The 24,312-nt window shown below is 37.9% G+C and overlaps 1 pseudogene across 1 annotated transcript; it reads right to left on the reverse strand.

Annotated features, from left to right (window-relative positions):
* Positions 1–1,328: 1,328 nt before the first annotated feature.
* On the reverse strand, positions 1,329–2,038 carry LOC309845766 (nascent polypeptide-associated complex subunit alpha pseudogene; annotated as a pseudogene). Its single transcript has one exon. The product of its transcript is annotated as a nascent polypeptide-associated complex subunit alpha pseudogene (transcript).
* Positions 2,039–24,312: the final 22,274 nt, after the last annotated feature.

A 24,312-nucleotide genomic window follows, 5' to 3' on the forward strand; every position in this document is an offset into this window, starting at 1 on the left:
CCCTTTTACAGATGAAAAGATCTAGAACTTAGAGAAGTAAGGTGATACCAAAACTCACAAAAGGGTTAAATAGTAAAGCTGGGAAACACAGAAAGGTAGTTGGACTAGATTGACTTCAAAATCTCAACTTTTTTTTTTTTTTTTTTTGAGAGAGAAGGGATGGAGGAGCAGAGGGAGCAGAGGGAGAATCTCAAGCAGGCTCCATGCCTAGTGCAGAGCCTGACACAGGTTAACTATCTCATGACCCTAAGATCATGACCAGAGCCAAAATCAAGAGTCTAATGCTTACCTATTGAACTATCCAGGCACCCCCAAAACCTCCAGTCCTAATCACTAAAAGAAACACCCTGTAGTTCAGTGTCAAACATTCCAAACAAGACATCTTCTGTTAAAAGTGAGTAAAATTATGGATACATCCATCATGTATCCAGAGTATATGACTATTATCTTTTAAGATCTTATCCAATATGAAATAGTGGTTGAAATACTGACACGGGCCCCTCTGGTTGAATATGAAATTGTAGGTGGAAATCAGTCAGATCTTGTTGGTCAATCTCCATCATCCTTTCAGGTGACTCTTTGTATAAAGGTAATAAGATATTCTCAAAGATAAATTACTGTAAGTAAGGGCAGATTTGCTCTCTGGAATGGCAGCCCATATAGTTCAAATTATCACTACAGAATTTTAATTTCCCAGAAGAGAGGGCACAACTTGAAAGAGTGTGTTAACCGGCCAGGTAAGTAACCTATTCTGCTATGCCCTCAGCAAAACCATTTCTAAGATACTGTAAAGAATTTCTGTCAAAGATTTCATATCAGGCATTTCTTAATGTTGTGAGCTAGTTTCCTGTTACAAATTCTTTTGTGATCACCTTAGGATTTCTGTTGATATCAAATGGCCTTAGAATTTCTGTAATTACCAACATCTCAAAACATCATTGTTAAAGTCAAACAATTTGGCTATCAACTCCCTGAAAAAAATCACTGTATTCTTTATCAATTCGTTATCATTTTTAGAACCAACTATTTTCTTATATTGTGGCCACTTATGAGTACTACTGCAGTAACTTCCGTATTTACTGTATCTGCCACTGGGCCTGGACCTGACAATTATGGTTTAACCCTTATGTTTCACAATTGCAAATAATAAATTTTATATCATGTCAAATGATATGAAATTACCATGATGGTTCCTTGGTTTCACCCAGAAATATTTTTTTCATCCAACAAGAAACCATAACTTTATTAATGATAGAAAAATTACAAATTTCAAACCAAGATGCACTTATTCTTTTGAAACACCAAAAAAAGTCCTCCTTTTCAGATGGTCACATTGTTAATTCCGTAATAGCATTTACAATATCATTACTTTGTTCTTTAGGGCTTGGACAGCCTTTGCTCTTGAAATATTTGCCTGTGACATGACCAATTCTATGTCCTTAACTTCTACACTGGTTTCATCAACTTCTTCTTCACTCCTCTTGCACAGTTGGAGTCTGTGTGTTTTCTTGAATGTTTGAGACAGCTTCACCTTGAACTTTGAATTTCTCAGCAGCTGCTAGTTTTGTTTGCTGAGGTAAATCCTCGATCTTGGCTTCCCCCAAAACTATGTAGGTATCTGAAGCTGGGCTCTTGTAGACATCTGGTTTTGTGATGACAAAGAGGATATTCTTAGATTTCCAAATAGTGACTCTTGTAACCCCTCTAACCTGTCAAAGACCCAGTTTGGACATAGCTTTCCATGCCTTCTTTTCACTCCTGCTCTGTTTTGCTTTACTGACTGCTTCTTTACTGATTTCAGTGGCTGCTGCCAGCTGCGCTGATTTTGTAGCTGTCTGTGTGGAATCCTATTCCTCAAGGTCTGACACTGATTCATCACTGTCAGATTCAGTTCCAGACCCTGTCTCAGCCTGGAGCTGTGGCAACTCCTGCTTTGTAGTAGAGACGGTTTCTGTGACTTCATAAGGCATTTTGTGAGGGGGACATGGAACCAAGATGGCAGCAGAAAGAGAGCAAGCAAGAACCTGACCCACGCCTGTTGCAGAAGGAGCAGGAATATTTGATATAAATTCCCTTTTATGATAACCCTTCTTCTTTCAAAGGTTAAATTCACATCGTTGAATTTGTAAGGAGAATATCAATATCAATTGTATTGGTTTTGTATTGCTGTGTAACAAATTTCCCCAATATTTACTTAGTGGATTGAAACAACAAACATTTATATAAGACACTGATGAAAGAAACTGATGACACAAATAAATGGAAAGACTTGATACCGAGCCCAGAGATTGGAAGAATTAATATTGTTAAAATATCCGTACTATTCAGAACAATCTACAGAGTCAGTGCAATCCCTATCAAAATACCAATAATATTTTTCAGAGAACTAGAACAAACTATCCTAAAATTTGTATGGAACCACAAAAGAGCCTGAATAGCCAAAGCAAACTTCAGAAAGAAGAACTGTCTTTTGGCCAGAGTTCCTTGCCACGTGGGCCTCTCTGTAGGGCAGCTCCAACATGGGAGCTGTTTTCTGCTGGAGCAAGTGATGGAGGAGAGGACACTTAAAACAGAAACTTTTTTGTAACCTAATCTCAGAAATGATATCTCATCATTTCTCCTAGATTCTATTCATTAGAAGTGAGTCCAGCTCACTCAAGAGAAAGGGATAATAAATGGCTGTGAACACCAGAAGGCAGGGATCATTAAGGACTATTTTAGGGACTAATTACTACTTCATTTGTCCACAGTATATGCTGAAGTTGAAGTATGCAAACTGATTTGTAAATACATTGGGAGTAATTTCTAGGGAGTGATTCTCATAACTTATCTATTTGATAAAGACATCTAACTCTCTAGGCAAGGATATAGTTTTAAAGCTCTTTAATGTTTATGAAGAGTGCTAATATAATACTAGAATAACTAACACCTAAAATATAAATATCTATATATTAGCTTTATCTATATACATCTAGACAACTAGTTTGCTTTAAAGCTTACAGTTATTTATAGACCAGAAAGGAACAGAGACAATATACAGTGACAATCACTTTACAGACAATACAATGGCACTAAATTCACATCTTTCAATAGTTACTCTGAATGTAAATGAGCTAAATGCCCCAACCAAAAGACACAGGGTATATCATATTGTATAAAAAAGCTAGACCCATCAATATACTGTCTGCAAAAGACTCATTTTTGACCTAAAGACACCTCTAGATTGAAAGTGATGGAGTGGGAAATCATTTATCATGCCAATGGACCTCAAAAGAAGGCTGGAGTAGCAATCTTTATCAGACAAGTTAGATTTTAAGCCAAAGACTATAATAAGAGATGAGGAAGGACAATAGATAATAATTAAAGGGTCTATTAAACAAGAAGATTTAACAGTTGTAAATAGTTATGCCTCTAATATGGGAGCAGCAAATTATATAAACCAACTGATAAAATTAAAGAAAAACATCAATAATAATACAATAATAGTGGGACTTCACCACCCCATTCACTGCAATGGACAGATCATCTAAGTAGAAGATCAACTAGGAAACAAGGGCTTTGAAAGACACACTGGACCAGATGGACTTCATATATAAATATATTCCATATCCATATCTATTCCTCATAGATATAGATATATTCAGAACATTCTATCCTAAGCCAACAGAATACACATTCTTCTCAAATGTACCTGGAACATTCTCCAGAACAGATCACATACTGGGTCTCATATCTTGTCTCAACCAGTACCAAAAGACTGGGCTCATTCCCTGCATATTTTTAGACCACAATGCTTCCAAGCTGGAACTCAATCACAGGAGGAAATTTGGAAAGAACTCAAATCATGGAGGCTAAAAAGCATCCTACTAAAGAATGAATGGGTCAACCAGGAAATTACAGAAGAATTTAAATAAATTTATGGAAACAAATGGAAACAAAAACACAACTGTTCAAAATATTTGGGATGCAGCAAAGAAAGTCCCCTAAGAGGAAAGTTTATAGCAATATAAGCTTTTCTCATGAAACAAGAAAGGTTTCAAATATACAAACTAAACTTATATCTAAAGGAGCTGGAGAAAGAACAGCAAATAAAGCCTAAATCCAGCAGAAGAGAATTAATAATGATTAGAACAGAAATCAGTGAAACAGAAACCAAAATAAGAGTAGACTGAGCAAGGAAACTAGGAGCTGGTTCTTTGAAAGAATTAGTAAGATTGATAAAACCCTGACCAGACTTATCAAAAAGAAAAGAAAAAGGTCCCAAATAATAAAATTATGAGTGAAAGAGGACAGATCACAACCAACACTAAAGAAATACAAACAGTCATAAGAACATTATGAGCAATTATATGCCAACAAATTGGGCAATCTGGAAGAAATGGACATATTCCTAGAGATGTACAAACTACCAAAACTGAAAGAGGAAGAAATAGAAAACCTGAACAGACCCATAACCACAAGGAAACTGAAGCAGTCATCGAAAATTTCCCAACAAACAAGAGTCCAGGGCTAGATGGCTTCCCAAGAAGGAAATTATATTCAACATTTAAAGAAGAATGAATACCTATTCTTCTGAAGCTATTTCAAAAATAGAAACGCAAGAAAAACTAGCAAACTTTTTCTATGAACATGGATGCAAAAATTCTCACCAAGACACTAGCCACTATGATGCAATAGTACATTGAAAAAATTATTCACCATGACCAAGTGGGATTTATTCCTGGGCTATAAGGTTGGTTTAATATCCACAAATCAATCAATGTGATATAATAAATTAATAAAAGAAAGAAAAAGAACCATAGAATCCTCTCAATCAATACAGAAAAAGCATCTGACAAAGTACACCATCCTTTCTTGATTAAAACCCTCTACAGCATAAGGATAGAGGGTACATACCTCAATATCATAAAAGTCATCTACGAAAAGCCCACAAAAAATATTTTCTCAATGGGAAAAAAAACAAGAGCTTCGCCCCGAAGGTCTAGAACACCAGAGGTATGCCCACTCTCACCACTGCTGTTCAACTTAATACTAGAGGTCCTAGCCTCAGCAATCAGACAACAAGAAGAAATAAAAGGCATTCACATCAGTAAAGAGAAGTCAAACTCTCACTCTTCACAGATAACATGATACTCTATGTGGAAAACCCAAAAGACTTCACCCACAAACTACTAGAACTCATTCAGGAATTCAGCAAAGTGTCAGGATATAAAATTAATGCAAAGAAATCAGTTGCATTTCTATACACCAACAGCAAAACAGAAGAAAGAGAAATTAAGGAGTTGATCCCATTTACGATTGCACCTAGGAATAAACCTAACCAAAGAGGCAAGGAACCTCACAAAACTACAAAGTACTCATGAAAGAAACTGAAGAAGACACAAAGAAATGGAAAAACATTCTGTGCTCATGCATTGGAAGAAGAAATATTTTGAAAATGTCTATGCTACCTAAAGTAATCTACACATTTAATGCAATCCCTATCAAAATACCATCAATGTTTTCAAAGAAATGGAACAAATAATCCTAAAACTTATATGGAACCAGAAAAGACCCTGAATACCCACAGGAATGTTGAAAAAGAAAACCAAAACTGATGGCATCACAATGCCGGAATTCAAAGTCTATTACAAAGCTGTAATCATCAGAACAGTATGGTACTGGCACAAAAAGAGATCCATGGATCAGTGGAAGAGAATAAAGAGCCCAGAACTGGACCTTCAACTCTATGGTCAATTAATCTTCAAAAAAACAGCAAATAATATCCAATGGAAAAGAGACAGTCTCTTCAACAAATGATTTTGGTAAAATTGGACAGCTACATATAGAAGAATGAAAATGGTCCATTTTCTTATACCACACACAAAAATAGAATAAAAATGTATGAAAGACTTGAATGTGAGACAGGAATCCATCAAAATCCTAGAGGAGAACATAGGCAGCAAAGTCTGTGACCTTGGCCACAGCCAGTTCTTGCTAGACACATCTCCAAAGGAAAGCAAAACAAGGGCACAAAATGAACTATTGGGACTTCAAGTTAAAAGGCTTTTGCACAGAAAGGAAATAGTCAACAAAACCAAAAGACAACAAAAGAATGGAAGAAGATATTTGCTAGTATCTAATAAAGGGCTAGTATCCAAGAGCTATCAAGACCTTAACAAACTCAACATCCAAAGAACAGATAATCCAGTCAAGAAATGGACAGAAGACATGAATAGACATTTCTCCAAAATAGACATCCAAATGGCCAATAAACACATGAAAAATGCTTAACATCTCTTGCCATCAGGGAAATACAAATCAAAACCACAATGAGATACCATTCACACCAGTCAGAATGGCTAAAATTAACAAGTCAGGAAATGACAGATGCTGGCAAGGATGTAGAGACTGTTGGTGGGAATGCAAGCTGGTACAGCTACTCTGGAAAAGAGTATGGAGGTTCCTAAAGCTACCCTATGACCCAGCAACTGCACTACTAGGTATTTACCCCAAAGATACAAATGTATCAATATAAAGGGGCACCTGCACCCCAGTGTTTATAAGTGACAATGTCAATAATAGCCAAACTAGGAAAGAGGCCAGATGTCCACCGACATATGAATGGACAGAACTCAGCCATCGAAAAAATGAAATATTGTCATTTACAACAACCTGGATGGAACCAGACAGTGCTATGCTAAGCAAAATAAGTCAATAAGAGAAAGACAATTATCATATGATCTTACTATATATGGAATTTTAAAAAACAAAACAGGAGCATAGGGGAAAGGAGGAGAAAATAAAATAAGACAAAATCGGAGAAGGAGACAAACTATAAGAAACTCTTAATCACAGGAAACAAACTGAGGGTTGTTGAGGGGGGCAGTGGCATGGGTGGGGAACTGCATGAGGGACATTAAGGAAAGCACATCATGTAATAGACACTGGGTATTACATAAGACTGATGAATCACTGAACCCTACCTCTGAAGCTAATAGTACATCATATGTTAATTAACTGCATTTAAATTTTAAAATAATCTTATAAAACAAACAAACAAACCAAGAAGTCAGAATTGTATCTTAAATAAGCTCCTTAGGTGAATCTTATGTACCCTAAAGTTCAAGAACCATCACTATATGTTTACTAAGTTCTACCCTTAAAATATAGTATTTTTATACCTGACAAACTAATCTTCAGTTTCTTTATGAAAGATCTAAAAACAATAACAAAACAAAAAACAGGGAACACTTCACTTTGAAAAATTATCATTTTTTATTAATATTCTATATTGTAACTTAAGAGCCAAGTAGCTGAAAGATACCTTTAATGCTTAGCTGTATTAATTATACCTGGTTTCTGGTATAATTACTGTTCCTCTTTCTATATCATGGTTTCTCCATCTTGCATGATACTATCTATAGACACTACACCAATAACGAATTATACAGACCTGAGCAAGTGAAGGGGAGGGGAACACTCTGTTAACACAGTTTTAACACTTGTCCTTCATTATATTTGTCTTTTTATGCACTATTTAGAAAAATGTCACAAGAAAGTTTGTCACAGCTCTGTGCTTAATGTTGGATCCAGATAAGTACTGGTCCAGAAGAATAAGTATTTATTTGTAGTATTTGACACCTAGTTAATCTTAGATTTCAGAGCTAGTTCTCATTAAAATCACTAGCATTTCTAATTACACTTTTTTCTGTCCGTTGACATTTTATAAATAAATATTTAGACACCAAGTGGCTGTATCTACAGGCTTTCAAATGGGAGGATAAAAAAAATGAAAAATACATCATCTAGCTGTTTCCTAAATTTGCATGTTTTGTCCTATGTTAACAATGCTAATTAAAACCAAACAAAACAAATAAGAACGGACAGAATCCCCATTTTCATATATATTCATATAAAAAAAAAGGCTTGAGAATTTTAGAAAAAATTAAGGACACCTCCTGCTTTAGTAAGTTAGAAAATATGTATTTGATTAAAATTCATCTTTTTAAAATTTCTAGCAGAGATATGCTATTATGGTACATGTAGAATTCTGGTATTCATTATAACGATACTGCTTTACATAATTGGAAGGCCACTGAAAATAAAAGCAGTTTACTTCCATTCAATTAACACTAATTGAGTGTATCTATTATGCAGATGTTGTGCCAGGTGCCAGGAAAGACTAAGATGAATAATCATGGTCGCTGCCCCTGGGGAGCTCACAGTTCATGGGGGAAATAGATAGTTACATGGCTAATGGTAGTACAAAGTGATAAGAGACACACACCTTGCCATATGAACACAGGGCACGGACTGAGAGACCAGCCAGCAGTTGTGCACTGTGCATGGAGGTCACAGTGCACAGTGCGAGGATGTCATAGAAGATGGCTGTAATGGTGGTCTGCAGACTTCATGCCAAACAAAAAAATGAAGTAAAAGTATCTTCTTTCTAGTTGTATTTTGGAGTTATACAAAAGCTAGGTTAGTACTTTTTTTGCTGCTTTTTATTAAAAACAAGATAAATCGGTTATTATTGGTTTGTTTTAACTCAAGTATGGCCAGTGATATATTTACCAATAAAAATACCATGTCAAAAATAATTTATCTACTTATTTAGTACTTTTGGTTTTGAATGCAAACTCCTTTCTCCTACTATAATTATACAACTTTCACTAGTGCTACACAAAAACTAAAACAAAAGCTTGAAGTGAAATATATGGGAGAATATTATACCATAAACGTTGTCAATTTGAATATACTCTATTTTATTGAAAGTCATGTCAATCATAGACTCAATACTCCATGTTTTAACCAATTAAAGCCAATTCATTTCCCCCTCCCCCACTGGAATGTTGCCTGAGGGCTTGAGGCTATCTTCAGAGTAGTACATCAAATATAATAAAACCCAAGGCAAATATGTCACACTAGCCTAATGGGGTACTCAGGGTATATGTAAATGTATCAAATCAAGGGCATCAGCAGCAGCAGCAGCAGCAAAGTTCTCTTCCCTGAGAGTTGCTCCTTTACTCACAGGTCCTGCCTCCTGGTCAGAATGTACTGAGTCTCCTGATCTTTCTCCCCTTTCTCTTTGGCAAATCTTCCTCTTAGGAAAGGATCTGATATTTACATCTTGGTATGAATTTAAGCCACTGCATCACTTCTCCTTGCATTACTAACTATACCACAAATTTTAGAGATTTATTAGTAGGAAAAGGAGAGTCAGTCAAATGAGTTGTGTTAATCCTGCCCTGTCTCAATGTTCAGTACAATGTGGAAAGTAAGAGATCCTTAGTAAATACTTTATGGCTGATTGTTGAATTGCTCATCAAATAGTTGAATATCTGAAGCACAGGAAAGCAAAGCATATAATTTTACATCTTCAAATAATATAGGAAATGGAAGAGTATATTAGACACCTTCTACTTTATCTTCTTCACTTTACAGACTATAGGGCATGGCCAGTGAGTGAAGAACCTAGGGTGGCCTAGAGCAGCATACCTGGAAACAGAGCTCAGATCTCCTGACCAAAATCCATTCCCCCTGTGCAACATGTTATTTTCTGCTAAGAAGGCAACATAGCCTCCAGACTGAAAGACTGTAAAAGACTGAAAGAAGAAAGAATTTATATTAGATGCATCTTTGCTGTGCATTTTGATTCTTATATTATTATCTCTGGTTATTCTTTACCATAACACCAGTCTAGCCTTAGCCATTGAGATTCTCTACAGCACTGCTATCAGTTAATAACTTAAACTCTGACCTTTGTTTTCAGACACAGTAATCATCCTAATTCTTAAGTTCAGTCCGTATTTCATCATGCTTGCCTCTTTGTATGTGGAGTTCAATGTTTATGATATTCCATCTTCACTAAGAATTTTAAACCCCATCTTTTTCATCAATATTCTCAAAATATGTTTTATTTACATTTGTAAACCAAATGTTCCTGAGTCTTAGCAGCCTATAACTATGAAATGAAATCACACTTCTTTAATAACCATATAATGATGACTTAGAACTGGCATTCTTTTCATGCACAGAGAATCCAGTCTCTTACTTGGGAATGTTTATGTGCTCTACATATCTGGGCTGTCTTCTTGGGTCTCATCAGTTTTCTAATCTCTACTCTGCCCAGTGAGTTTTTACTTGCACTATGCAGGTCACCTCTTGATAGTCTGAGAATGCAGTGTCTCTCAAGCTGTTATCCCTTCTCGATGCATTCTCTATGGGGGTGATACTGCATCCACAGGGGTGAAAATTGGTTCCTGGGGGGTTGAAAACACCTTACTCATCTTGCTCTTTTAATGTATAAAGCACAGAAATGCATATAGTATATAAACAGATATACATATGGTCTATCTGTGGTATTAAAATTTCATGGGGAAGGATAAAATTGGGGGGAGAAATGCCTAATGAGGCCCCTTAGGGAGCTGGTAATGAATACAAAAAGGAGGTTGAGAAACACTGCTCTAACCTTTCATCCCAAGTATAGGAATAGCTCTTTCCCTTAATTTCTCATAGCCTGGGACCAACCCGCAGGTGTTTACAAGATTTACTAAAAATGTGGGACATTACAGAAAATGGATGTCCTGGGAAAGTGCTAAATATGGTCCCACTCAGAACATAAACCCTCCTTTAGGGCAGCTCACAGTGTGCCTCTCTGCCTACTTCCTGGTCAGCTTTCCTCTCATACATGTTACTACCTTCTATCCAGGAGTTCTAAACATATCTGTGATTTTGATTTCACATTTCTCCTCTCTAATTTCATTCACTGTCCTGGCACTGCCACTTTGCAGGGTGACTGACCATGGGAATTTCCACTCCTTCCAGGACACTCAGTACTCAATGTGTGACAGTCTCATGGCCTCCAAAAGGAAAATCCTGTTGGAATAGCCTAGTCTGACGTAATACAGTTTTCAAGTCTGTGATGCCTGGTCTTATAGTACTCAAAGATTGTCACATCAACAATTTTTTTTTTTTAAGATTTTATTTATTTATTTATTTATTTGTCAGAGAGAGAGAGAGAGCAAGTGCACAGGCAGGCAGAGTGGCAGGCAGAGATGGAGAGAGAAGCAGGCTCCCTGACAAGCAAGGACACGATGCGGGTGGAACTTGATCCCAGGACTCTGGGATCATGACCTGAGCCAAAGGCAACGGCTTAACCGACTGAGCCACCCAGGTGTCTCTTACATCAAGAATTTAATCTAAATTGAGATTAATCAAACCCAACCCAATACCCTTGAAGGTTACTTTCTGTCTGATATGAAATCATACTGCTAAGCCTTCCCACTCACCTCAAAGATCAAGACACCCAAACTTTAGTACACACACTCAGAAAACAGTGACAAAATTAACTTTTTTGCCAAAATACAGCAGTTCGGTAATCTTAGAGACTCTACTATTAATTTATCTTCCTTTAAATGCCACCAGAAGAGTCACCTAGCAGAGCTGTCAGTTGGGTAATTATACTGCTACATTATTTCAGATCAAAGTGTGCACTGATGTTAAGTAACCCAGTTTCTAGTGGGTTAACCAACCTGTCCCTGTTTGTTTGGGACTTTCTTTATCTTAGCACTGAAAGTCCTGAGTCCCAGGAAACCACTCAATCTTGGACAAACTAATTTACAGCATAGTTCAGTGACTACCTGGAGATCATTCTAACAAAGGTGATATAACAGCAGCAAGTGTTATCATGACGTTTTTGTAATGCAGTGTTGAGTCTGTTTTCTTGATGCTACATTCTCCCTTATCCTAGTTCTCACTATAAAAAGAAAATCTATAGAGCAACATCTTTTCCCATATTTAACAAGTTAAATATTTTATCTTATAATCAATATGTGAATACACGTATCTTTTAGAAACTGGACATTTGGGTGGTCATTCTGTAACAAGCCTTTAATAGGAGATGCTATTATTTTTGACAGCTGGAAGTGGTGAATCATCCTATTTGGTAATCACAGTTTGCTGGTTGTCAAGGAAAAACATTTTAAATATTGCATGATACTGCTTAGCCCTCTGCCCCTCCTTGTAAATGCCACCGCTGTGTCTCCTGAGAGACCTAATATGTTAGGGCATGTCCATTGAAAATTGAAGCTGTATAATCTATTACAATGCAAAATAGAAATCAGCTTCACGCTGTGGGTAGCATTGAAACAGGCTTGTTACATTTACAAAGATTGTTCTGATAAGAGCATCCCCAGTTGACCAACATATGGGCACTGATGAGGCTATGCGTCTCTCATTTAATTTATAGTTGGAGCTTCCACCTTTGAGGTTTAACTAGCTTTTCAATGGTACATTTGCACCTGTTCAGTATTACTAATCCCAGAGACTGTTTTCTCCTTTATCCTGTGGAATTATCCAGAGAGGCCAATTAAGGAAAAAGAAAACGGAAAAAAAAAAAAAAAAAAAGCAATTCAGGGAAACAGAAATGTGCTGTATCCTAGAGGTTATAAGATGGAGCACATGAGGGAAAATGAATTCACTTTAAATTTGCTACTGTAACTTTAAAGTCTTACATATACAAAGATTGTCACATACTGGAGAAAGGTTTTAAGGTACTTTTAAAAAACTGCTATTAATTTTTAATGTATATAATTTTGATATTTGTGATGTTCCTACTGTAAAAACTATAGACAACTCTTCCTTATCTCCTCTTTCTTCACCAAAAAGAATAGAGTTCAGTATTGTGTAAATTCCATGTCAGTTGGAGGGAAACAGAAGATGCTCTCATATTTCACAAATGGAGAGACCATAGCACAAAACACTGTGACATCTCCAACAATCTTATCATGTGCCAGCATGCCTGAAATATGATCAAGTTGGAGCTCTTACATCCCTGTGAGGTATCTGGCGGGAAAATAGTCCATTTTCTTTCTTTATTTTGTTTTGTTCTGGAAAGTATAGTTGATTAAGTATTCAAAAGATTTATTTTCTAGTAGATTTTTAGGATAATGCTTGAGCACAGTCAGAAAGGAAGCCAAAACATCAGGTGTTAGAATTTCTGTGCAACTTAAATGGGGAGAAACTGAATTTAAATATAAATTTTAATAAGCAAAGGATTACTGGACTTCAGAGTTTCAATTTAGAGCAGTTTTTCCTTTTTCTATGTTAAGACTGTGATCTTTTATATTCAGATTGTTTTGAAGTGCTCAAAAGGCAGTCATGCTCTCTATGTCCTGATTCAATTATAGTAGTAAATTTTGGTGCTATGGAATTAGATCTGATCAATTACAGATGATTTTCTGTAATTCTTCTACTTATATTAGAAAGATTTTTTTTAAAGATTTTATTGATTTGACAAAGATCCAAGTAGGCAGAGGAGCAGGCAGAGAGGAGGAAGCAGGCTCCCTGCTGAGCAGAGAGCCCTATGTGGGACTCAATCCCAGGACCCTGGGATCATGACATGAGCCGAAGGCAGAGGCTTTAACCCACTGAGCCACCCAGGAGCCCCTATATTAGAAAGATTTCATGGTGTCCCAATTCCTTAATATGACTGCTCACATTTCATTAGAAAACATTATAGATTACTGTAATATTTAATTATTAACAAGAGACATGACTACATAACAGGGAGTACTGGCCAAATACATAGGATGTACCATGTGATTCAACTCAATTCATTTCCATCTCACAATTTCAGAAGCACTATAGCTGTGCTATTGCAGTAATCCAATCCTGATGCAGGTTTCCCCCTTCATAAAGAGCTTTAGTCAATAAATTAATAAACTCTGTACTCAGAAGTAGAGTAAGTAGTAAGAGAATTAGGAAAATTAAACAAGTTTTAAAGACATCAAAACTTGAAGTTTTGATATATAACCTATGATTTTTAAAGAATAAAAATCATTGGATCTCCCCACTCTCCAGGCCAAACCTCCACTGCTTCTTTAAGCAAAAGGAAACAGCAAGATAGAAAGTAAGTTTTATAGTTAAATAAAATCTATTTTGAAAATTTTACATTTTTCTTAAGACTCCATGAAAACAACTTAGTATATTGAGTAGCCTGGATTAGTGACTACTGGTTTATCAGTCTAAATAGATACTACTGGTTTATCTGACTTCATTATTTAAACTCTACCTATTCCCCCAAAGCATTTGAGTTGGCTCTCAAAAATGCACATAATACAAAAAGATAATAAATCAAGAAACTGAGGAGATAGGAAAATGGGATTCAGGGATCTCACCATTAGCTCTTTAATCTCTATACCAGTGCTTCTCACCTCTGTCTATACATTCAGATACTAGGAAGCTTCTAAAAAAATACCAATGTCTTCACTCTACCTCAGACCAGTTATATCAGAATTTTGAGGGTGAAGCTTGGGCACTGCTATTTTCAGAAAATTATGTAGATTATTCTAACATGCAACCAAGATTGAGAATCACTGTCTTATATCAAAAACATAGAAACAAAATCAAATACCAAACCCTGTCACCCCCCCTTCTTTCCTTTTAAATGTAAATTACCAGACTTCCATAGCAACCCATTCTCTTACATTATCACTCTACTTAACGTAAATTGATTAAATCCTTTTCAATAAAAAGTTGTCAAGACTTTGCTTTCAATGTGCTATGATCTTGTGGAAGCAGAAACAACAACTAAGTAGTCCAAGATGCAGAAGACATAAATGCTTAATAGTGGTAAAAATACAGAGCTGCAGGGGAGAGAAATGATTCCTTATACCTAAAGAGGACGATGTGAAAATTACTAAGGACTGCATGGAGGAGGCAGCAGGCATTTGTTTCAGGGCTTGAGAACTAAGAAACAAGAGGCTAGAGACAAGATGAAAGTAAATGCCCATGCAACTGAGGAATGAGTGAGCAGAAGCACTGAAATGTTCCTCTGTGCTGGGAGTCCATGGGTAGGAGAACAGACTTACAAGGCATAGGAGGTGGCTAAACAATTACATTCACGAGGGGTTCTCATACTACATTCCTTGGAAGATACTTTTTTCAAGGCTGGATGCAGCAGAAAGAAATTTCCCACTTGACTACCCTGGAGTTAACAATCCTGATGGTTACCTTATGTATGTGGCAGGATAATTAACTGAAGTATTACTGTGTCCTACCCACTCTAAGCTTTTCAGGTCTCCCTTATTTTGAAGCAAGTTACTAAGCTTTATGGTTCCTTGCAGTCAGAATTTGACAAGGATAAAAGGCAGAAAAAGCCCAAAGCAGTCTATATACGGAAAGCCTCATCAGTTGATATTTTGTTAGAATTCTAGAAGATGAGAGGATGGGGGGCTTATAGAAGGGCAATGGGCTCTGAGATGGAGCTATCTGTTACTCTTAGGGAGTAGGCATCTCAGGAAGGGAACTTTGACATAGGGTTTCCAGCATTAGCTACTCCTATCTAAAGGAGTAGGGATACAGTAAGTCAGGGAACATCAAGGGATTACAGATGGCAAAAACCATGAGAAGTCAGGAGCAACCAGACATACTAGACATCAGCAGCCCATTCTCATTTCTAGCTACCACAAAAACATTTGAAAATATGGTACAACTAAGGGAGGAGGGAAAAAAGGAGAGCCTAAATAACTGGAATAAAATTCTCTACTGCCCTAAAAGATGACATAAGGAAAACTGTTCCTATATGTTCAAGTTTGTGGACCTAAATTTGCAAATGCTCCAGATATGTGGATATTTGCACTCAAGAGGGTGGAGGAGAGTTTGAATGGGCTAGGTCCCTACCTTCAGTTATTGGAAGAGCTTTTGGATTAGAATTAACATTTATTACACAGTAAGTACAAGCCATTTGCTTAGATTACCTTATTTTATCTTGATAGCAATTATATAAAATAAGAACTAGTTTTATTTCCATTTTACAGATGAGATCAAGGCCAGTCAACTTGGTAAAGTAATTCAATAAGTATATGGGGAACCTGGATTCAGCCTTAGGCTGAGATCACAAAAACCTATTTCCTTAACTTAATTCCTATATCCCCTCCCCAGAATCTATATTCTGTGATACTATTAGTAAGACTACATATGTTAATAATAATAAACCTAAGGACAGGAATGCTATCTGGGGAAGATTTATTGTTCTTCCCTCCCTGGCAATTTGAAAAACTCTGATTAAAGCCTGAAGAAGTAAACTACCCTCGCTTTAAGAGCTAACTAGAAGAGAAGACTCTCCAGTATTACCCAGTCTGCTCTTACAGTGTATCTCTATACATTTTTTCCCTTTTCCTATGACTGCAAATTTTTCTCTGCCATGACTGCTTGTCATTTACATTCATTGTGTTCTGATAAAGGGCTGTCATAGCTTTAAGATAGGCAATTCCACCAAAGTAACCTTCAAAAAAAAAAAAAAAAAACCTATCCAAAATCAAATGCTTATAGATCTCTGTCTCACTACTCCTTATCTCAAAATGAGTATTTGATAAGGAAATTCTTTTGGCATATACTCATTGGGAAGGAAAAATGGATTGTATTTCCATATGCGAGGCAGTATTTTTGATGAACTTTGAGATATTCTGGTACTTTATGCACCTGTCACTTTGTTCATTCATAGCAGTTTTGTTTCCGGACAACTTGTTCATTGGTATAAAGAGGCCAGTGAGAAGGTGAACTAAATAGGGTAAGAAATTCCTAAATGCGGGACGCCTGGGTGGCTCAGTGGGTTAAAGCCTCTGCCTTCGGCTCAGGTCATGGTCCCAGGGTCCTGGTAGGGCTCTCTGTCAGCAGAGAGCCTGCTTCCCTTCCTCTCTCTCTGCCTGCCTCTCTGCCTACTTGTGATCTCTGTCAGATAAAGATCTCTGTCAAGTAAATAAATAAAATCTTAAAAAAAAAACAAAAAGAAATTGCTAAATGCTAGTTGAGGAGTGGCTTCCTCATAAACCTGCTTCAAAGTGGAGGTCTCAGGAGTAAAGGGGCCTTAAAACCTTTCTTGGCGCCCAATACTGTGTTCCTATAATTTATTTTAGAAAACCCTGTAAGAGTCAGAGACTGGATAGGTATGTTCATCTAGCAAATTCAGAGACAGAGAGATAAGTATACATATATAAATATGTATATCTATATCATATGGAAGAAAATATATCATATATGTATATATCATATGTGGAAGAAAAAAGAAAATATGTGAAGTATATAAACCCAGAAACATTAATAGCTTCAACTCTCCATTCTAGGTGGTGGGATTTGGGGCAAGTTTCATATTCCACTATATCTTATTATTTTTCAAGATTCACAGTTTTCTAGAATGAATATTTATAATTTATAATAACAATTTATAAACAAAATAATGATTAAAAGGCATAGAAACAGCATTATAAGAGATCTGAAAAGTATATAATGATAGCTTGAAGATATCATCATATACCAATTAAAATAATTCAAAATGTTCCATAAACTGCAGACAATGCCTCTGAGAATCTTGCATGGGAAAGAGGAACAAATATATTGGTACTCAGGGAAGAAACTGCTGGATAATGCAGTGGCAGGCCAGGGCTGACTGGGTTCTTCAAGAAGCTAGAAATAGCTGAACACATAGCTTCTGGACACAATAGCAGGGGATGAGGGAATGGGGTTAAAGTTTCTTGCTATTTCTTTTCACTCCACTCCTAATCCCAGAAATTCTTTCAAAATATAATGAATTAACTTTATCAGTCTGTGTTTTTCTTGATGCAGGAGAAGAGAATGTTGGAGGGCAAATTTGTAATCAGGGTCAGAGAAACCATGATGGGTAAATACTGCACTCTGGGGTAACCTCAGGGTTTTACGGACAAGCTGGTCTGGCTGTGCTGTTTATCCATCCGCCATTTCCACCTATTCTGCATTAAGGAGCAGTGCAATGGCAGCTTTGGACGGTTAGCTTGGGTGTTTTGTTATAAGGAGTTTCATTTTCCAGGGATGAATTATGAAGACTTTTTTTCTTTTTCTTATTTTAAAATAGGGCTTACCTCTGAAAATGTGTTAGTTATCAGTTCTACACATTTCATAGGGCAAATTACTCTTTAGAAGACAGCTTCCAATACTTGGAATACCAGCTGGAGTGATTCTACCAAGAGCGCAGGCTAGGGGTTTAGGCATGGAGTGCGCTTGGCATGTGAAGAGGAAAGGAATGGTCTGATCAAGCTCAAAGGCAGCCGTTATCCCTGCTGTGGCCCTTGGTTGGATCCACTTCCCTTTCTATTTGCCTTCTAATCAGAATTGTTGCTCCCTACCCACTGACCTATTTCCCCATGACACTCCCAGGTGACCCTTCTACAACATCTCTGCTGGCTGGATGTTGGCTTTCCCCAGCCAAAAGCCAGCCAGAAAAAGGCCACCTCTATCTCAATAGGCTGGAACGGAAGCAACAGCTCTAGGTCTTAATGTTCAGTCAGCCGGATATTCAACTCAATTAAATGACCATTTAGTAGGTATCTATGATGTGCAACAGCCCTGGGAGATGAGAGAGAGATATTCAAGAATTGAAACTATGTCTCTGCCCTTGGGTACTTTGGGACCTGTTCTGGGGACAAAGCAACTGTCATGAAGGATAAGAGTAAGCATAGCAAGAGAAATGCAGCAGTGTGTTATGAAAAAAAGGACAGAGAATTTCCCCCACTGACCCTCCTCCACAACACACAACCAGGGTCTCTTAACAAGGTGGGCTGGGAGGTGACTTCATTTTCTCTGCATCCCAGTGACCCATGCAGATCTGGTAAGCAGTGTCTGCTAAGCCATTATTTAGGAGAAGTGATATGCTGTGGTGTGCATGAGAGAGCTTACTAGTCAGGTGAAGTTCAGCTAGAGAGACAGAGATGAGGGTTGGAAGAAGAACATTCTAGTCCAAAAAGGAAAAAAAAGAATATGTGAAATAGCTCAGAGATATATAATCCCTGCCCTTCTTCCTGTACTCATTGACTTCCACTATATCCAGGAAATTTGAGGAGGGGTTTCTGCACACGTAGATGAAAACAAGACTTACCCAGTGAAAACAGCTTAGTTGATCTCCTAACTCTAAGGTAGCTGATGAGCTCACATCTGCTTGTTCCCTCCCTTACTCCCCATTCTTTTGATGAAAGAGCAAAAAGCTAAGACAAAGCACAAGCTTATACCCCACAGCCTCCCTCCTCCTGAATGGGACATGTTTGACATTCCTCCTGGGAGCTCCCAACAGTCTTAAAGTTAGTGCTTTCCTAGAGGGAAAAATAACCTTAACTGGACAATGGCTAGGTCTCAGGTATCTTGTGAGTCGTCTTTAACATATGATAATCCTTTTGAAACCTCTGTTTTCCTTACCTCCCTCAACTCCCAAGTATATAATCAGCCACCCCCTCAAACCCCAGTGCAGCAGCCCTTTTTGCCCATGGGCCCTGTTCCCATGCTGTAATAAAACCACCTTTTTGCACCAAAGATGTCTCAAGAATTCTTTCTTGGCTGTTGGCTCTGGACCCACCAAACCTCCCCTATATTCCCAAACCACATCATATTCCAAAACCACATCACTTTCTTATCTAACCTTCCTGCTCCTTGCTCTGAGCTCCCTACATCATCCTCACACCTGCAGACTAAAGGGATAAGGCACAGGTGTGTTACCAGACCACCAAGCTAGTCTAAGCTTTCCTACAAAACAAAGTACTTTCGAGGTGGCCTTTAGAATAACTCTCCTAACTCTCCAATATTCAACTCTTTCCTGTGACTAGCGTAACAGAAGTTCCAAGGGCTGATACGGATGCAGCATGACATAAGTATGAGTCACAAATGTTCATTTTCTACTTCATTTTGCCTTGTGAGTCACGATGCCTCTGAAAAATTAAACACCTCCTCTTCCTACCACCTGAACCCCTGAAAATTTGCAACAAGTCCACATGCATCTCCAACTCTCTAGTCTTCAACCCCCTCAAATGGAACTTTTCACAGTGTTTTGGTTCCCTATTAGATCTGAGGATCCAGTGGGTGGCCTTGATTTTGTAATAAAAGGCTAGTATAAAATCTTTTTTGTTTTCTTTCCATTTTCATTGTATTGTTCCGTTTGGGCTGTCTTTTCTTCCCTCATGTCTCTGTAAGATTTCTTTACAGACATTTCTTCAAATGACTTGACAAGAGCCCTGTTATCTTCCAAGAACCTAATATTACTCTGGCTGCTTTAGAAAAATATGTCTGTTTTTCCATCTCATTAAGAAGCATCTGAAATCTCTCAGAAAACACATGAAAGCAACATACAGAGAGCCTCCCAGAATCTGAAAGTCCCATTAAAATTAAGGACCATTAGTGTTTTTCATAACATCAAAGAGTCATCAATGCATTTAAAAATGTACTCTTTTGTTTTGTTTATGGGAGGGGTAGGACTTAAACACAAATTGACTTGCTTCTGAGTTTATCATAGGAATCAAAGAAAAGAAGTGGACAGAAGAAAAAAGAGACGAAGAGAAAAGACAGCTCTGATTCTTTTCATCTTGGGTTATTTCTGAAATGACAAAATGATGATCCACAAAATTCTTGAGAGCTCTCTTCCTGTTGCTACAGTTCCACTCTCAAGGGGTGACCTGCCTAGGAAAGGATTCCTTTCTCTGTCTTTCTGGCTACTAAGCGGAGGCAGATGTAGCCACAAGGTGTCACTATTGCTAAAATAGATCCCCACCTACAGTCTCCGTTGTGATTATGAATATATAACGTGGCTTTCATTTTGTTTTTAAGTAGTGTCTTTGGGAAAGGCACTTTCTGATTGGCAGTATTAGTTGCCTCCTTCATTTCAAACAAAATGACCCTGAGGGAGGCTCAGATTTCTAATCTGGAAATTGGATAGAAGGAAACAATGCCTGTTTTTAGGATAGTTGTTCATTTTAGAGAACCTTGGCATAGCTGAGTTTCACACTCAGCCCTGACTAAGGACTTAACAAAGGTTAGCTCCCTTACCTTAAAAACTGAGGTATGAAGTTAAAAGGTGGGAGTGAGGAAGAGGGTGGTAACTTTAAGGGCTCTTTCTTTCTCTTTTCTTCTTTCCTTCCTTTTGGTTTCAGAGCTACAAGAATGTCATCTGGTAGAGAGTTCTGGTTATTGTAAATAGCTATACCACCAAAAAATGATCGAGAAAAGGCAAATACTATAGCTCCCTCTGAATCACAATAAATTACTGTGTATAAATATTAAAGTCAAGTTCAAGTTTCTAAGGCATTCTGTTATAAAGAAACCTCTCTAACTGACCTACTTTGTTGAATCCAGTTTCCCAACTTCTTTGAGCCAAGAATATATTTTTTGTTTATTATCCAGATTAGGAAACTTTCATTTGGCTTAACTTTGTCATATAGAAAGGACAAGAGGAAAACACATCTTGGAGGTGACAGAACTCGTCTAGAACCACTATTACATAGACTTGGTTTGTAGCAATTCATAGGAACCAATGGTGTTCATCTCTTTCTAATCCTGTGTTTAGCAACGTCAGGTTGAAAGCTTGACATAAGCCACTGTGGGAATATTTACACCACAAAAATTGGCAATCACTCCAAACCACTTGTTCTCCCAAACATCAGGTTTACCAGTATATCACCATTAGAATCCAGGAATTCAGATACCCAACCAAACACAGAGGAAGATTGTTTGCTAATTGGCCAATACCTCTTCCAACCCAACCCTGATTTCTGGGACAGCTTCAGGGGCCAGAACAAGTTCAGTGACTCCATCTACCCCACAGCTGGCCCAAGATGGTTTATTTTATAGATCTATGAGAGGCAGGATATGAGGATTTGGTGACTTTCAGGTGCTGCCCAGCTTTTCTTAAAAAAAAAAAAAGGGGGGGGCTCTATAATATGTAAAGATAAAAATAATAAGGACATCAATAGCCATTGCTAGAGTGCTTGCTCTGTGCCATGCACCACATTAGAGCCTTCTCATACCCAGTCATAGTCTCACAGAGGAGAAAACTGAAATGCAACCAAGTTTAATGATGTGCTCACAGTCACGCAACTACTATCTGCTCACCAGATCTTAAATAGCATGATCTTCCCTTGAGCCACTTTAGCCTTCTTCTAGTATACGGAAAGAGGAGCAGAAATGACCTATGTGGTAGGGACAGTACTGAATAAAAACATACTAGAACCAAGGAAAACACCCTCTCTTGAGGAGGCTTTTGCCTGTTTTAAAACTCACACTTCCCTCAGTCATGAGGGTAGAAATGGAGTCGTTCCAGCCTGGTGCAGGAGATATTACATAAATATACTAGGATACATAGAGAGATTGCTGCTGTTGATGTGGCTTCTGAGCAGAGAAAATATATGGAGAGAACCAGGAGGTTAAGGCAGTTTTTTACAAATAACAGCTTGGGTGCTAAACCAGAAGGACAAGCTGCTTCATGTTTTTTGAAAATGGCTTCAAATCATTCATCAATTGTTTCAGTCAAAACAACATCTGAAATTTGAAGTGAAACTGTGGTAGGAAAGCAGAAAAAGTACAAAGCCACGGGAGCTCTGGTGTGTGCTCCATGCTGGGCCATTCCCAGGTTGTGCACGGATGCCACGGAAGCCCAGGGCCCAGGCTCCACTCCTGCTGGCAGTGGCTCCCAAGAACCTGGCACTGCGGTAAGAGTGCCTAAGAATCCCAGAAAGTGATGAAAAGGACCTGGTCACTCCCGCTGCAGAGCGACTTGCTCAATCGCACTTTTTCTGCTGGGGGGTTGAAGCGCTGGAGCTGTGGAGTCACTTTTGCATTCAGGCTTGGATATTCAATTTGCTCTCTATGGTCTACTGATTGAGCTTCACACAGATTTATCATCCTGGAGGTTTTATATATTTTGTTGATAAATCTGAATTTGATACCACAAAATTTAAACCTGAAATCATTTCCTATACCGCTATTTATGCTTCAAATCAGGTAAGTGCCACTTCTCTGCAACGGATTAGAGTTCAGTCACTCATGGTCAAACTTCCAAAATCAAGCCCTCATTATTTGAGCATGGAGGAATTGTCTCTCTTTTTAAGCCTGCAGTATGCCATTTTTATATACTAGGTTGCCAGAGTCGAAAGGTTCCTGTGCTGAATATCTAATATCCTGTACTGGAAAGGCCAGTAGTGTAACCTATCATGACCACAACTTCCTTTACAAGAGAGTTTGAGAGGAGCTTAAGGGTGATTACTTCTACGGGGAGCCACGTTCGGTACCAACATGACCCTCAATTATTCTTCCACTCTCAACCCAGGACATGTGCTCATGCTGGCGGCTGAACAAAAAACAACTTGTCTCAGACTGGTTTAGTCTTGTGTGCCATGAACAGTGGAGGCAGTGGGGAGCACTGCCATGGAGACACAGCTTGATGCAAGAAGTACCGGAGAAGGAAAAATCATCGAGTGTGGCTACAGGGTGCTTCCAGCGTGGCAGCCGCAGGGGCTTGTCGCTCTGCGCGAAGATTGTTCTCACAGCAGAGAGCCTCCCACCTCGATGGCTGATTCAAAATTTAACCCAGGCACTCCATAACAGTAATCTGCAAACATTCCTGAATCTGGAGCTAAAGCAGTTCAAGAGTGAAAAAGCATAAAAATGTACAATTTGACAGGATCAGAAGTTTACATTAAAAAAAAAAAAACAACAGTAAATAGGATAGCAAGATCGACTGTTCATTGGCACTATTCAGTGGGACTGATGATCAAACTTTCACTGCCTACCATTTTATTTTAGACCCTAAAAAGCACAACAAATTCAAAAGTTAATTACTAAAAGGGAGGACAACTACATCCCAGTCTTTGCATGCTTATCTTCATTGGCCACAGCAGCCGATCAGCAGTGTTTAATCAGAGGATGTTAGAATGCAGACGTATCCACAAAGCTCACTTATTAATTCCGGGAACAAAATTAGATCATCAGAGCTTGTTCCTAAATTTCTGGATCAAAGCTGAATATTAATAAGTAAACAGACAATTCAAAACAAAGCAAGGCATACTCTGCAGAAAACTCTCCGCTCGCTTCCTCCCCCTAAACAGAATCTCTGTCTTTGAACCTATAAAGCTTGCTTATTTGTTTACGTCAACTATAGCCAAGGGATCTTCTGTATCTTCTGGGTTATGGGAAGGGGGTGCTTTCCAGTAAGACAACCAGTCACAGTCTGACTGCTGTGACTTTCTCAGTTTTCTCTTCACTGCTCCCCTACATTCTACCTTGTCTCCAACCAACTGGTCGTCTCAGCATTCCATAAATACAATTTGTTTTTTTACATTTTTACATATTTTTGACAAATATAATTTCTTACATTTTACATATTTTTAACAAATGTAACTTGTTAATGTCTTTGTTTACAGACGGTGTGTCCACCCATGGCATTGTTTTCAACTAGAATGTCCTTTCCTTTCAGTTTTAACTCTTAAGTCATACCCACTTTTAAAACCTGGCTACAAATCATCTAATAACCTGGCCCTGGGA

Source organism: Mustela nivalis, assembly GCF_964662115.1.
Source record: "Mustela nivalis genome assembly, chromosome: 12".
NCBI lineage: Eukaryota > Metazoa > Chordata > Mammalia > Carnivora > Mustelidae > Mustela > Mustela nivalis.